Genomic DNA, 17,599 nt, shown 5'->3' with positions numbered 1-17,599 from the left:
CTTGTTTGTGATGCTGCTTACCACAACCTAAAAGGTTAGTTGTTGCTATGTAACTTATAAATATTGAAAAATAAGTAAATGAACATTATCTTACTATGCAGTAGCTCCTATTCATGTTATATATTTCTGTTATTAATGTTAAATATTTCAGACTCTGAGCAAGTAAGAAAAATCTTCTCCGTTGCCCGCCTGAGTCTTCCGATTACTTTCTTGTCTGACACAAAGAGCTTCTGTTCCTATCTTTGTTATGGCTACCTCTCTTTTCCTTATCTCTTTTCTCACTTACATTTGGAAAACTTAACAGCAGAGGTCCCTTGTTTTAAAAAGTTTTACTTCATAAAACCTGTCCCTCACAGTGTCACTAATCTTTTATTGGAAGTGACTTTTGGGAATTACGTGATGACCTTGAGCTGGTGGTTGGATTCCGAAAGGGTACAATGAACGCTATGCATTTTTCACACAAACACGGAGTAAACCAATGTGTCTGCAGAGCAGAAAGAAGCACTGCTATGAGCATTTCTGATATCTCCAAACAGATTTTTTTCCTGTTTGTGGTATTTCCAGATTGCCTTGCTAGAAGCTGACCCACGAAGGAGAAGATGGGGGAGAGGAAGCAAGTGTCACACATGGAAGGAAACACAGGGCAGAGGGTGGATCAGGCCCAGAAAAATGAGGGGCACTTCTGAGAAGATATTCCAGACAAACTGAACTCAACTGGAAGGGAGGTCGATTAGCTGGGAACACGTTATACAGTGGAACTCACATCCACAAGGTGTAGGGGTGGCCGCCAGTGTGGCTGGCTTTAAAAGGGGCTTTGACAAATTCCCAGAGGAGAAGCCCATTAATACCTACTAATCCTGGTGGCGGTCTGCCGAGGTATGCAGGTCGCTGGGGAATATGGGTGTGAGGGCACTCACGTGTTGCTTGTAGGTTTCCTGTGGGCAGCTGGGTGACCACTGGTGAACAAAATGCCGGGCTAAATGGGCCATGGTTCCCATCCACCATGGCTCTGCTTACGCTCTTAATGCCAGTGGAAGAGCAGAGAATGACTACCTTTAACCAACAATACCCAGCTGTTAATATAAATTTCACCTGCAGCATCTTTGTCATTTGGGTCGCTCTTAATAAAGGCCTTGTCCAATGGCAGATTTTGAGGTTCCCCACTTCTTCAAAGGTGCATCACAATCCAGCATTGGAACCAGAATACAAACAGTGAAATAACATCAAAATGGCGAGAATTGCAAGCACAGTGGCCAGAAGGCGAACACTGCTCCAGATTCTTCTCATCTGCATTAACAGTTCAGACATTTGCTTAAACAATATAAGAAATCATCAAGCGGGAAATTAAGCCTTATTTATTAATACTTTCTTGGGTGCTCTTAAAATTCATTCTGGGGTTGTCCCAAACAAACTACTTCTATACTTTGTACCTCCATATGCATACCTACCAGACTTCACAAGGTGGCAGTATTTGCTTTCAGAAAAGATTTCACTTAGGGTTATTCGAATCACAGCAATGCCCAGAACCGTTCTCTTCCCCCTTTTCTGTTAGCAAATGCATGTTAACAGCTATAAATACACGTATAAATAAATAATAATAAAAAATCCAAACAAAATGCCTATCTTCTGGTCTATTTTTAAATAGTTCTAAATTTGGACAAATGCAAAAGACTGAATGGAAATAGGCAAGTTTTGTACCTGGCCCTCTGCCTTGCTCGTGATGGCCAGTTTTTAATTACTTTGCTTTCTGTTCAGTGACATATTTGTTACTTATTTTGGAGTTGGCCAGCTGGTGTCTCTCAGGCCAGAAATACCTCCCTGCCAGTAACTTTGAAGTGAAATCTAAAGGAAAGTAGATGGGGCTGAGAGAGACATCCCTGTGGAGCTGGGATATGCGTGTGGCTGTGTGAGAAAAATACCTCTCTTGCGGATGTCCAGAAACATCAGCGTCTTGTTGAATTTGATTTTGCACCATTCCTTCTGCACCAGGAATAAATTCTTGCTTTCCTTGGAAATGCATTGTGAATTCTGATGGCCCCTGGAGAGGATCCAGAGGGCCAGAGGATCATTGCAATCCCCAGCTGTGGGGTCAGAGAGGAGCTCCCACTTCAGAGTTGGGGATCTGCACTCCGCTCTCCCTTCCCACTCCTAAGCTGGCCCGGAATGATCTGTGTTGGGTGCATATCTAAGGTCATAAGATCAACCTTGGCATCAAGGTGAAGAGGGCATTCCATTGGTGATGGGAAGAGGCTGGGCCTGAGAGAATCTAATGCATCCTGGTAGCATTCCAGCTTCATAGAATCATAGAAGAGCAGAGTTGGAAGGGGCTATGAAGGCCATTGAGCCCAACCCCCTGCTGTTCCAGGACACCAAGTTACACCATCCCACTCAGATGGCTCTCCAGTTTTGCCTTGAATGTCTCCAGTGTGGACGAGCCCACCACCTCTCTAGGCAGCTGGTTCCACTGTTGTATTGCCCTGACAGCGAGGAAATTTTTCTAGATGCCCAGCCTGAATCTGGGTTGTCGCAACTTGAACTGATTATTCCGTGTCCTACACTCTGGCATCCGCAAGAAGAGATCTTGACATTCCTCTTTGTGACAGCCTTTGAGGTACTTATAGAGGGATACCATGTCCTTTCCTCTGCTCCCTGTCCAAGGCTAGATAGCTAAAATTGCCTGAGCCACATGGGTGAAATCTTTGCCTCCGTGCTTCTCCTGCTCTGCAGGGAATGCCTCCAATTCTCCAAGTTCAGAGGGGTACTGCATCCCCGTTGGATTTGGGCCTTTGCAATGCGATGTGCTGCTTTTTTCTCTAGGCATGTTGCTTCTCAGCATAGATGAACAGACTTTTGCAGCAAGGATCTATGAATTTGGCAGAAAAAAATGGAAGTGGTGATATTTTCCCCAAGAAATTGTATTCCAACAATATATTTTCTGATGGCTGCATAGTTGCTAGTATCAGGCTAACTGGAGAGGGAAAAATGGTTTGTGAGAGGTAGCTGAAAGACCAGGCCTAGGAGCTCTGGGTATCATTTCTTCTTCACATAATATCTGAAAAATAAGCTTTCCCCATACATAGTAATTGTAGTCTTTGAGTACAGAAATGCAAACAGCTCTGTTGATCTCTAGCTACAAACCATTCCTACCAGGCTGTTTGTAAAGATGAATGGGTCTTTAACTGCCTTTTCAGGTTTAAACTGGCTCAAAATATTCTGTATTATAACAGGGAACAAAATATCTTTGCTGGAAAAATTCATTTCCTTCCTGGTAATGTGATAATAATGGATAAACTCATGGGGGACCTGGCAGTCTGGGGTGTGTGGGATGACACTGGGATGCCAACAGTGGCCTTGCATGTATTATACCACTGCTCAGGACTGCATTGCAAGAAATGCTTCCATATTTTATGCTCATAGCTGGGCACATGGTTCTCCGTCTCACACTGTATGCATAGAAAGCTCTGCATAATCACAACCTCTCTGTTGTGTTATAAAATAGGGCAAAATTGCAGCCCAGATCCATGTATCTGACAACCATTACAGGAAAAACAGAGCTACAGTGGAAATATGGCAACTGCACCATAATAACATCCTGCAAAAATATTAAATACTACCCAAAGTTTGACAAGACCTTTTGTATTGCCTCTGATAGGCAATTCCGTCATGAATTGCTGTAAGCAAACACCACCTCCATGGATTATCCTTTTCCAAAGGATTTAGGATGCTTGTATACCACTTGGTGTCCTCGTTACACTTTTATGTTCCACAAAAGAGCATATTCTTCAGCAGCGATTGTGAAAATGCACTGATTTATTGGTGCAGACGTTTTATTGCATCCTCCTTCTACAAATCTGCTTTCAAAGTATTTTAAAAATCTCTCGTATGCAATAAATGCATTTTGAAAGTAGGATAACATGAGAGTAAAAGCTAACTGATTGTATCCTGTAAAAAATGCCTTCTGGCATTGCAATGTTATATTTTTACTAAGGAGATGCTTGCAACCTTTACCGGGGGAGCTTGTAATCTGCGGGACAGCTCCTGTCACGGAATCGGACCCCCCAGGCAAAGGTCAGGGGCTGCAGACAGACGCTACGTTGCCAAAGAGGCATAGGGGGTGCATTTAGGATTGGGAGTGGGGCGAAATAGCCCCTAAAAGTCGGCCCCACCCTTCCCACAACATACTTGAATGAAGGGCAGGCTTCATACTGGTTGCTGTAGCAGGACTTGTTTTCCTCTGAATTCTTTTGTTTTTCACTCACTCCATACCAAAGCCCCTGGCTTGACTGGCTTCCATTTGAACCTGCTGTTAAGCAGGTGAGGCCGGTCACAGGAAAGCTCATTTGCTGCACAGAGAAGTGGAGAAGTGGGAAGGTGGAAAGGGATTCCCGTAACGTACCAGCTCCAGCTTCAGGATTTCAGGAATGTCTTTGAGGCCTGAGGGGTCTGGATACTTAGAGGTGTGGACTCAGCATTGTGAGTTCACCTCTCACCCCTTTAAGATATGGCTGCAGAGGGGAGACAGCCATTGTATGGTCTCCAGGCTCAGAGGTGGGTATGCGCTTGCCTATACTTGCACTTAAGAAAGGTGGCCCTGAGGGGCAGGGACTTCTTGGTTGTGGTGCCCTGATGATAGAATCCGCCTCAGAGGAGGTGCGCCCAGCACTGGCTCGACTTATTTCAGTGCCTGGTTTTATTTCACGGGCATTTTAATTGCTCAGTAATGTTATTGGATTTTATACTGTTTTTTTACCCTGTTTGTCATTGGCATGGTATGATCTGGTTTTATTCTTGTATTGTATATATATTATTACTATTATATTGTTACTATTTATTGTTATTATTGGCAGCCGTCTAACCACCCTGTGATATATTGTATGTATTTTATGTTTTTAGATTGTTTTAATTCGTACACTGTTCTGAGAGCTGTTGCTAATCAAACGGTTTATAAATGCCCTGAATAAATAAATAAATAAGTATCAGCTAGCTGTGATGCAGCCTGCAACTCTTATTCCTCATAAAGTTGAACCAGCAACTTGTATCTTGTGATTTCAGTCCTTGGTATAAATGCGACTGGTTAAACTTGAAACGTTGCTTCCTTCCAATCCTGTGCTGTTATTTTGCTGTGTGACGGTTATTTCTGCATTGCATTTACATCCTGCTTTTTTCATCTTGTGAGGAACTTCAGGTGGCTCACAAAATCCTCCAAACTGCTTTTATCCTCATGACAACAGCCCTGTGAGGTAGGCTAAGCTGAGAGGCTGTGACTGGCCCAAAGTCACCCGGTGAGCTCCTTGGCTGAATGGGACTGCAACCTGAATCTTCATGGCCACAGTTCAGCCCTCTTATGCACACACCACTCGGGCTGTCTCTGATTTCAATTCAGCATTGCTGGTGAATATTTGGAATCACAAATGTTAGTTTCTCTTTTCCATCTAAACAGTATAATTTGGCTATTCAGTGTCCAGTGTGGATGATGACACGTGTAATTATGCAATGGCACTTGAGTGTGTGGATTTATTGGGGTGCCAGTGATCCCATTAAATGTGAATCCCAAGGATAAAGCAGGTGCCTAGCCAAAAAACCTAGAGATGGAATACATAAATCGGGCTGGAAATATTAGACCAAAAAGGCCCCTTCAGCTAGTTGGTTGCTTGTTTTCCTGGTAAGATCAGCTTCTCCATGATGAACTTTGTGCAGTTCTGTACCTGGGAAGCCGTAACAACAGAGCTTTTGAGAACAGGAGGGCAGGCTAGAAGCTAGAAGAGATGTGTGTGTGTACTCCTTCCTGCTAGTTAGGAGAGGTTGTGAGGAAGAAGTAACAGTAGATGAAATTTGGAGCTGGGTGAAGCAGGTGGGTGGCTCCGTTGGTGTACTCGAAAATTGATTTTCTTCTCTTTGCATGAAAGATGTAACCATCTGAGGAAAAAGCTGGTTGGAGGCCTGTTGGCAGCCTTTTCTTTTAACAGAAGCTTGGCATTTGTCCTCCTATTTTTATGTTGGGACAAGCAGAAAATTTGAGAGCCAGTGTGGTGTAGTGGTTAAGAGCATGGGACTGGGACTCAGAGGATCTGGGTTCTAGTCCTCGCTCAGCCATGGAGCCAACTGGGTGGCTTTGGGCCAGTCACAGACTCTCAGCCCAACCTACCTCACAGGGTTGTTGTTGTGGGGATGAGAGGAGAGGAGGAGAGATGATGTAAGCTGCCTTGAGCCCTTTGTAGGAAAAAGGCAGGATATAAATCACAATATAAATAAAGATATTTATACCCTCATCTCATCCGAATCCTTGTGTGGCACCATGGGGAAAGAAGCAGCCCTGCCACATTATTTGTTCAGTACTCCATCCCCCGGGGCAAGCAATCCTTCGGAGTAACAAAGCTTTTCCCCATTAAGTCCCCACACGGCCAATGGTGGAGCTTACATATCACTATTTAATTTCATAATCTGTCAAATGTTGTGCAAGTGTCATGTTTAATATCATTCTCATTAGTGTTTCATGCATTATTACCTAGCTATTTGTTTTGTAATGAATATCTCATCACTCTAGTATTGTGGAGTATCACCACAGAGTGAGAGTCCATTCATTCTGTGCTCTCCCAGGGAAAGGCCAAGTCTACCCAAGACTCCAAGAAAAATGATCTCTGTGTTATTTCCAGATGCTGCCTCAAGAGAATGAGAAACCCGAATGGATCAAAGGCTCTCGGGAAGATTCTGAACTTCTTGCTGCTTCCATTCTGATGCAGACAGGAGGCAGAAAGAGAGCTATGACATAAAGTATCTTGTAGCTCCGAAAGTGGGGTTGATGGACCCCATGGATGGTGGCAACAACTAGTACCATCTGGATCCCTTAGCAAGGAGCTGCTAAACAGATTGCGCTTTAGCAGGTGTTTCCACCTTGTTGTGAATCCTGGAGCATAAACACATTTCGAAAAACTCTTTGGGTTCCAACACACTTGCTTGGATCCAGTAACCCATCACAGGAGTCTGGGACACAGATCAGTCCTGCTGATCTGTGTCCCAGACTCCTGTGATGAGGTGAGATTTGTTGATTGACAAGCCCCCTTGACAAGTCGAGGTGAGATTTGTTGATTGACAGCCCCTTGGGCCACTCCCCAAATCTGATGCAGAGTGTTGGGAAAATGCATAGGATGCTAAGGGCCAAAGAGCAAAATGGATTCTCCCAGGTTCAGTTTGCACAGGCCTTTCTTTGGTCACAGCCCCTTCTGCAAATGTGTGGAATTCAACCCACCCATGAGTGCTGCACCAGCAGTGGCGGAAGGGAGAAATGAAATAGTTCCGGACAGGAAGAGGTTGAGGAGAAGATATGCAAAATGCTTTTTTTCCTGCAAAAGTGCTGCTATGAGCAAACACTCTCTAGTCTGACAAATTCAGGTATTATGGTTTGAAGTGTGGCGATATTAAGCAGACCTGACAGATATTCAGTATGTCGCTCTGTTTGTCTGCTTCTGTTCCCATATTATTTACACGGAAAGCAGTTGAAATATTACCTAAAGCAACCCATCCATCGTGGCCTAGCTGAGATTTGAACCACAGGCAGCTAGATTCTCACTATAATAATGATAAAAAATCTGTGACATTCTTTACAGACACCCAAGAATGGCAAAGCTCTCTCCTCAGTAATGAAAAAGTTGTAATGCATTGTGATATATCGCACATCTCTGCTCATCAAGACCAATCTGCAATCTGGCCTGGAGCTTTCCTTCCTAAACCTATAGATGTACACACATCTGGAACATCCATGCTACTAATTCATGCCATTGGTTCTATGCTGTTAGAAAATTCTTGTGAGGTTTCTTATTGTACCTGATGGTGTTGGTAAACAAGCAATGTATTTGATTCTACATGTAACCACTGTGGCGAGGATTGCATTTGCCCAACATTGGAAGAGTGAAGAGCCACCTACTGACGAAATGATTCTAAAAAAGATCTTGGACTGTGCTGAAATGGACAGATTGACTTCATCTCTGAAGGAGAAAGAAGATACAGATTTCTATCAAACCTGGGACTCTTTTTATTATTGGCTAGAGAAACGGGACTTTGCATAGATTTGAATATGTTTATAGTTTAACAGAAAAAATGTGGGGGGCTGACCCAGTAGGTCTGATGTTTTTGATGATGAATGATTTTTTAGTTCCTTCTTTGTTAGGTCTATTAAGAATAAAACTTATTCAAAAAAAGAAAGAAAGAAATTCTTGGGAGGTTCTGAGGCAGCACCAGGGCTCCCTCTTCTGGCCAGAGAGCAGAATAGCAGCCCTGGTGGTTGCAGGACTGGGCCCACAGTCGATCACAGCCTCCTGAGATGTTACAAGCTCCACCTGGGAGCCCTGAGGGAAGAGCTATAGCAGAGCCAGCGCTTCTCTTCTGCTGCTGTTTCAGCAATGAGGGCCTTGGGTGCTGTTGGAGTGCTCTGTGCTTCCTGGGGCCCGGCTCTGGGGACACTGGCTGTTGCCCTGCTCCTGCCTCTGCTTCTGGGCCAGGCCCAGCTTTGCCTGCTCTGCCTTCTGCTCCCGTCCCGTCCCGTCCCGTCCCGTCCCGTCCGTCCACTTCTCCTCGGCTTGTCTCTCTGGCTTTGACTCCTGACTGGCATTGACTGCTCCGGTCTATTTGAATTGGCCTACCTTGCTCTTCTGTTGCCCACCTTGATCTCTGGACTATGATTTAGAAGGGGCCTGTATACCGTGCCAGTCGTCTGGGTCCTGTGCCCTGACCTGATGCCCCAGATGCTGACAATACTGACCACAGACTGATATAAATAGCCACATCCCTAAATGGCAAGCAAATGGGGATGGAGTTGCTTTCACTGTTTCCTGCAATATTTTTAATTGAATGTGCAGGTGTGGCTGCAGCAGCTTCTCTACTGTTTTATCTAGCACAAAAGTGGTGAAAGGTAGACTTGGACCCACTGGTAAATTTCCGGAAGGTTTGCAGGATTTCTGGTTTCTGATTATTTACCATTAGCAGCACCAAAATCTCAACCCCATGAATTCCTGAAATGACGAAATCTCAGGATAACTAGGAGTGGATGTAGAATGATAGATTCTGCTATGCAGCACAATTTTCTATGCTCAGAATTCTTTAGGTCTAAATATGTCTTCTGCATGAGGCTCTGTCTGGTGGATCTTAGGGTTCTGGGGAAAAAAGTCCAGCACAGATTCCACAAGCTTGAAGTTTGCTGGCCCTTAATCTAGAGAACCCAGGGCAGTAGCTGAAACCAAAAGCAAAAAAGCAGCAAGCTAGGAAAAACAAATATACTTCAACATATGATGCTGTCGGTGGGGCGAAAGCAGAGATACTGATTCAGATATAGCAACCCTCTTCCAGAAACCTTCATAAACTTCAGAAGAAGCTGCTGCATTCCCCTTCTCTCTGGTTCATTTTTCACCCTTGAGTATTTGGGCTTTTAAATACCAATATTGATATGACTTGAATCTTTCTTCACTGCTGCTAATCTTATTGATTGCACTTTTTTGTTGAACAGCTACACTTCTAATGCTACTTTGCATGTGATTATATTAGATGATCATCTCATTTCTTAGTTTTATTGGTTTTAAAAGTTGGGGGGGGGGCTGTTTTGCATAATAGACTGCCAAATTAAATCTGACAACAGTGATTGCTTTAAAATTAAATATGCAACAAGTGTATTAGATTAAGGAAAAAATTGTCAAAACAATTTCCCCAGGCTGTAGTCTGCAAATAAGAAATAATATTTTTTTCTATGCACGGCATTTCCTTCTTCTGGCTGCAGAATCTAGAAATTCCCTTTCTACCTGAATTTTATAATAAAGTGGGGAACCCAAAGGCCATCAGGAATATTAGCATATTTTCAGAATATGATTCAAGAATATAATGCAACAAATTGCTTTGCCGGATCACACTCAAAGTCCATCTGGTCTAGTATGTTCACTTCATTAAAGTGTAGTCAAAGAACTGCAGAAAATGCTTGTTCCTAGAATTTGGCAGTGAATATACAGATACTAAATACTTTCCCTGATTGCATCCTTGGCGGACCCTTTCCCCGCATTCCCAAAAAGACAAGCTGCCAGATGCAGTGATTATTACCCTCTTGGTTTGAGATTTTCCAGATTCCTCAAAAGTAATCCACTGCCCAAAGCTGCTGAAAGATCTAACAGGATCACCAGGGCGAGTTCTATGCCTGTCAGCCTCAAGGCACAGATCATCCACCGTGGCAGCCTTTCCTGATCCCAAATCTCATTGGGCTGCCGTTCTCAGTACCCTCCCAGCCACTGTGGCTACTGGTCAGGAATAAGGGCAGTTGCCCTCTCTTTCATTTTTCCAAGGATGGGAAAGCCTGCAGGGGGTTTGCCAAAGCCACTTCTGCCTCACATGCAGCCCAGAAGTCAGAGTGAAAAGGGACAAGGAAGACATCATCCAGAAATACCTCAAGTCGCTAGTCCCTTTGCACTGCTCTTTCAGTTTCTCCAAAATGGGAAAATTAGAAACAGGCTAAAAACTTTCATCATCTTGAAGGAGAAGATGGATTGCTGCTTCTTCAAAGTCAGGTGGAATCTTATGCTGTTGGCCTTGCTAGGAAACCACCAAGTTAATGTTAGTTGCCTTGACACCCCCATGTGTATTTAAGTCGAAAAAAGAGCTTTTACAGCATCCAGTGCTCTGTACATTTAGTGGAAGTGCCTGAACCTGCCTAATCTTGGAAGCTAAGCAGGGTCAGGCCCAGTTGGAATCTGGATGGGAGACCTGGGTCCTGCATCGAGCAGGCGGTTGGGCCTGATGGCTTGCTAGACCCCTTCCAACTGTATGATTCTGATTCTTAAACCTGGGATCAAACTAATAGTTTCTACTGTGCTCTATTTTTCTTTGTGTTCATCTGGGATTTGATGTGGGCTAACAAACTGAGGAGTAGAGAAGCCAACCTGGTAGTGGGAATAGATAATGTTACATAGGTTTCACTTGAAACACTGGGTTCAAAGCTTGGGGGTGCTCTTAGACCCCCCAGGTCTTGGGGGTGGAGGCAGTTGATTGGTCCGGTGAGGGATGCCTTTGCTCAGCATTGGCTGGTTTGCCAGCTGTGCACCTTCCTGGGGATGGAAGGTCTGGCCCCAGTGACGCACGCCTTAATCACCTCTTGCTTTGGCCGCTGCTCTATGGGGCTGCTCTTAAGGAGTGGTCCAAACCAGGTAATGCAAAATGCACTTGTAGACTATTGTCCGACATATAGTTTGCAGAGCATATATCAGGGTGAGGAATTTAAGCTTGATGCCCTTGTCATGGTCAGATCACTTCCTCATAAGGTTTGAGCTCGAGAGCAGCCTTTCCCTGTGCAAGGGTGCGGACCCAATTGAATTGGTACACCCCCAGAGCCGGATGGATCCTGATGGTACACCCCCAGAGCCGGATGGATCCGGTTGACAAGGCTGGTGATCCTGTCGATGCCCTGGTTGAACTGTGGAATGAGGAGATGACCAGGGCTATTGACACGATCACTCCCAAGCGTCCTCTCCCACCTGGCAGAGCCCGTTCATCTCCTTGGTATACACCTGAATTACGGGCGATGAAGCAGGTTGGGAGACGTCTAGAGCGTAGGTGGAGGAGATCACGGGGTGATTCTGACTGAACACACTTAAGAGCCCACTATCGGGCCTATGCTGTGGCGGTGAGGATGGTGAAGAAGAAATTCTTCTTCATTTTCATTGCCTCCTCACAATGCTGTCTGGCGGAGCTCTTTCGGGTGGTGCAGGGGCTGATACATCCGGGCCCAAAGAAAGAACTTGTGCCACCCTCAAAGGCCCACTGTGACGACTTTGCCAAGCATTTTAGGGAGAAAATCGCTCAGATTCGCCACAAGCTTGACTCTACTATTGAATCAGATTCTACTGGGGAGACACCATCGACGCCGAGTCCACAATTAATGGATGAATTTCAGTTGTTGCGGCCTGATGATGTGGACAAGGTGCTTGGATAAGTACATCCTACCACTTGCTTACTAGACCCATGCCCATCTTGGCTACTTAAGAAAGCCAAGGACGGGATTGGGACCTGGATCCTGGAGGTGGTCAATGCCTCTTTAAGAGACGGCTGGGTACCTGCCCCTTTAAAGAAGGTGGTAGTCCGGCCAGTCCTAAAGAAGGCATCCCTGGATCCAGACCGGTGGCCAACATCCCGTTCCTGGGCAAGGTGCTAGAGTGGGTGGTGGCGGGACAACTCCAAGCACTCTTGGATGAAACTGATTATCTGGACCCATTTCAGTCCGACTTCAGACCCGGGTATGGCACTGAATCTGCCTTGGTCGCCCTGTACGATGACCTGTGCAGGGAGAGAGACAGGGGGAGTGCATCCCTGTTGGTTCTTCTGGACCTCTCAGCGGCTTTCGATACCATCGACCATGGTATCCTTCTGAATAGGCTAGCGGGATTGGGAGTTGGAGGCACTGCGTGGCGGTGGTTCCGCTCCTATCTCAATGGCCAATTTCAGAAGGTGGTGCTGGGGGACTATGGCTCTGTGCCATGGCAGTTATGCCATGGAGTTCCGCAGGGATCCATATTGTCCCCTTTGTTGTTTAACGTCTACATGAAACTGCTGGGAGAGGTCATCAGGAGGTGTGGGCTGCGGAATCATCAGTACGCTGATGATACCCATCTCTACCTCTCATTTTCCACCAATCCAGGTGAGGCAGTGGCTGTGCTGAACCGGTGCCTGGCCGAGGTAATGGGCTGGATGAGAGCCAATAAACTGAAGCTCAACCCAGACAAGACGGAGGTCCTGTTGGTGGGTGGCTCGGGCCTCGGGATGGGGGACTTGAGCCTTGTCCTAAATGGGGTTGCACTCCCTCTGAGGGACAGGGTTCACAGCTTAGGAGTGCTCCTCGACCCGAGCACCTTCCTTCGGCTTCGGCTGATACATCAGCTGCGTCCCTTCCTGGAGAATGACTGCCTGGCGACAGTGACACATGCACTGGTAACTTCCCGATTAGATTTCTGTAACGTGCTCTATGTGGGGCTACCCTTGAAGACGGTCTGGATACTTCAGTTGGTGCAGAATATAGCTGCCAGGTTGCTGACGGGGACTGGGCGTTGTTCTCATATAACCCCAGTTCTCCGTCAGCTCCACTGGCTCCCGATTGAAGTCCGGGCCCAATTCAAGGTGTTGGTTATGACCTATAAAGCCCTAAACGGCTTGGGACCTGGATATCTAAAGGAACGCTTGCACCCATTTATGCCCTCCCGCCCCTTGAGATCAGCAACGGATGCCCTTCTCCGGGAATCCTCTGTGAATGATATTAGGAGGGTGAGTACCCAGAGGAGGGTTTTCTCTGTGGTGGCGCCCCATCTATGGAATGCGCTCCCCAGAGAGGTCTGCCTGGCGCCGTTGTTATTTGTTTTTCGGCACCAGGCTAAGACCTTTTTATTTAAAACTTATTTTAATTGCTAAATTATTGAATTAATTAGGATTTTAAAATTAGCCGAGAATGCACCGGGGGTTTTTAAATGTTTTTTTTCTTTTAAATTGTTATATTACTGTTATTTATGTATGTTTTTATGTATTCTTTGTTAGCTGCCCTGAGGCTTTGTTGCGATGGGGGTGGCATAGAAATGTTTTAAATAAATAAAATAAATAAAATATATCACCATTCCTGAACCAGCATGTGTTCGCTATGTCTTCACCTGTGCTTATTTGCTTGCTTCTGTAACAAAAGTTTAATCTTATTTTTTAACTGAACATGTGTTTGTATTTAAATTCTCTGTGCTGCCTTAAGCAGGCATCAAAAATGTGACAAATGTGTTCCATAAACTAATAAATAAAATGGATTTCTACTGTATGCAAATACATTGCTATTTACATAGTGAAACACACAGTTTCCCTACTAATCCATGTTGGAAAACTTTATGTGAAAGAGCTCTCAGTGCCTGACAAGAGGTCCTTGTTAATGCCATGCAAGGCAACAGTGATTTCTTTTTCAGGGATAACGTGTGCAGTGGAGCTTGATAATTTAGCCAATAATCTAGCAGAACTGAATGCAATAACCACAGTGGTATGTTTAAGTATTAGGAGTGTGTCATGATGATGAATTCACTGTAACAAAATCACCCCAGTGGTAGGATGCGCAACTGACTATATCAAAATCCATCATTTCCACCACAGTCTTCGAGACCCAGATGGACAGCTTCGGGGCGGGGGGGCTGTAGATTGTGGGGAGGGTGAAGACGACAGCAAGCGGATAATTGCTGGGAAGACTTGCTTGATTTAGTTGTGATTGCCTCAAGGGCAAACAGCCAATGGTTCAGGAAGCAAAGTTCTTCGTAATGGATTTAACCTCCAGGTTAAGGATTGCCAGCAAGATACTTGAAGGAAACGGGGAGGTTGGCTAAGGGACAGCGTGAGCAAATCCCATTAAAAGGAGTGTTAGAGAAATCTTAATCTGACTACAGCTGTTTTTCTTTGTTACATAGCAAGCCTAACCTTGGAGAGAGGAAGGGATAAGGCAGGCCAGGCAGAAGGCAGCCTTCTCTGCAAAGCCGTTGCAAGTGTGCATAGTGAAATGAATATTTACACACACACTGTCCATCCATTACAAACAAGCAAACTTACTGTTCCACTGATGTTCAAAAGGAAAGACATGAAGTCTCTGAATTTCAATTACTCTGAATCGAAATTACTCTGAATTACTTCAATTACTCCGAATTACTGCTGTAATCAGAGCATTTCTTTCTACTGAAGACCAACCAAAGACCCATGTTTGCCAAGCTCATGTGAATGGCGTATGGTGGGTGGCTAGTAGGACATTTTATGGGACAGAATCCGTGGATGGGAGGCTGAGTGCTTGAACACCCTTCCTCTTTCCACTCATGCTCCCCTCTTTTCCGCCAAGCCAGGATTCTGTCCAGGGGAAAAATGGCCAGCAAGAATAGAGCACAGGAGACACACAGTGGGCAGATTCACAGGACACTGCAGCTCCCCTGGGAGTTTTAACCTTGCATTGGACTAAAGTTCTGCTGCTGCTGCTTCTCCTGGAGGTTCTTCCCTTCTGTGTCCCAGGGTCCACTGAGGGAACACTCTGGCGGGTAGACCAGGGATGCAGCTCCTGAAACGCACCGAAGGGCACTTTGGGCGGCTGGCATGGTGCCACCACTTGGTGGATGAGGGAGAAACCTGCTCCGCTCGCCTTACTCCTTGGAAGGGAGCCTGAATGGGCTCTTCCTCCAGGTGCTATGGGGCAGCCAGCCAGGCGGTAGACAAGGCCTGTTCTGATTGGCTATCTCCTTTTTAGGAGACCAGTTGGATGGAGTACAGCTGCTCCAGCACCCCACGGGTCACTACAGAGAATTGGGAGGACCCCCTCGGCTTCCTTTCCTCTTGAGGAAGCAAAGCTGAGTGGATCCTTCCTTCCCCACAGTTGCAGTCCCTAACAAGGATCGAAGAGGCCACATGCTGCAGCCCGGCGGCTTCTCCCAGGCTCCTGCTGGCGCTGGTACTTTCCCAGCTTTGGCAGAGGCGAGAGGGGAAGGCAAAGACAGCCATCTGTCCACAGATCCTGAGGGATGAGGAGGAAACAAAGCTCTTGGGGGCCACACACTCCAAAGCCATCTCTTTGTCAGTGTTGAAGGAAGATTCAGTGACCAGTCCCGCTGGGTTCTGTGTGTGGAAAGGGGCAGGGAGCAACCTGCCCCTCGCCTCAGACTGCAAGATCTCTTGGGCTGACCCTGGCGATACAGCGTTTTGCCCTAGGAGGGGCCGATGAGGGAGAAGACTGGCTCTCAGTCATTCCACACAACTAAGTTTGACAAGCAGGGCTGCCTGTTGTGAAAGCTTATGGATTAAACAAGACATGCTTAGTTTTAGGCACTGAGGAGGGCCTTCTCTGTGGCACCGCCCTGACTGTGGCACATGCTCCTCAGAGAGGTTCGCCTGGTACCAATGCTCCTTTCCTTTCAGCATCAGGCAAAAAAATTTCAATTTTCCCACTATTTTAATTGTTAATTTATCTTAATCTGTGGTTCTGCATTTACTATTGGATGCTGTGCTACTTTTGCTTTTATTTTTATCTTATTTTATTGTTGCTATTGTGAACTGTCCCAAGACGTCTGTGATGGGACGGTATACAAAAGTTTTAAATAAATAAGTAAATAATAAATAAATGTTGCAGTGCCTGGCACTCTTTCTGGCAGGAAGAGAAAGCCAGGCAAAGGGGCTGGAGAGGGAGAAGCACCTATATTTAAGCTCTCCGGTAGGATAAAAATGTTCATATACACAATGGCTTTCTCTAGCTGTGAAAAAGCCCTGCAGGGCAAAATGGCCAGAACGGGGTTAGATAAAATAATCTGATTTCATGCGAAACAACTCCTCCCTATCCTTCTATAGATTTGTCTGGCAAATTTTGCCCTAAACAAAACCACAAAAATTATATAATAAAATAAAACAAGGTCTAATTCTTCAAAATAATTTCAAACGTTCTTCTTTTCTTGGTGATTAGAGGAAAAAGTTGGACAGCAGGCAAACAAACATTCCCCCACCTGAAAATTGTCACGACCTCTAATGGCCCCCCTGTCAGCTTTCCTCATCCGCTAACCCTTGCCACCAGCAGGTTTCCCCCCGTTGCTCCCACGCTTGCAGTGCCAAAACCATCTTTGTTGCTCTAAAGGCCTGGGATTTCCTTCCCACCGTCTCTTCCACGAGGGTGTATGAGGCAGCCCACTGAGAATTGAATTTCAGGGATGTGGAGCAGCACTCCAGATTCCGTTTATAGCTGCAAATTGGGTTAGGCTGTCACAGCCTATTCCCTCTGATGGCTCCATGTTTATCTCACAGCGTGGCAGACTTTCTATTTAAGCACCTTCGTCTCAGGAAGGCTAGTTACCTAATTGCATGCAAAATAACACTGCCATGAAAAAGTTTTCAGCTTAGCCAAGCTGGAGCAGGAAACTCAATATGACAGGTGACACTAATTATAACTTTCCAGGCAATCGGGGCTTTCTCTGCTTCTTCGTATGAGAGGCTGAAGGGAGAAAGGAAAAAGTGAGAGTTTGCAGCTAAAGATTCTGGTGGTGTTTGGGCAGGATTTGCAATGGATACAGTAGCAGTGCAATCCTATATATGTCTACTCAGAAGTAAGCCTGATTAAAAGTAGTGAGAATTGCTCCCAGGTAAATATGCTTCAGATTATAGCTGACTCCTATAGGCTGTTAGAGCTGATAATGTGTATAATTTGAGAAATCAAAATGACACAGATCTGCAAAATATATGCATCTTCGATTTTAAAAAATGTCAGAGTCCCCCACCTCACAAAACTATGTTTTAAACCTGCTTCTGTTCCTCTTTAAATAGTGGGAATACATGAAACTCAGTATGCAGACCCAAATATTAAACGTCCACTGCACTATAATGAGCTATTGTCCTGAATTTAGGGTTCCTCATCCATTGCCGCCTTTCCTGGGAGCTCCACGGGAGCTATCCATGGTACTGAATGTGCTCCCAAAATAGCTTCATCACCATGGATCGCTCCCATGCCGCCGAAAAGAAAAGCTGCAACAGACAAGCAACCGCACTGAAAGGTGCGTCTCCTTCACCTCTTGCATTTACCAGAGAGTGAAAGTGTACTTTTGATATT

This window comes from Varanus komodoensis, unplaced genomic scaffold, assembly GCF_004798865.1.
Source record: "Varanus komodoensis strain SLA01 unplaced genomic scaffold, ASM479886v1 scaffold2, whole genome shotgun sequence".
Lineage (NCBI taxonomy): Eukaryota > Metazoa > Chordata > Lepidosauria > Squamata > Varanidae > Varanus > Varanus komodoensis.
Note: the sequence above shows the minus strand (reverse complement) of the source record.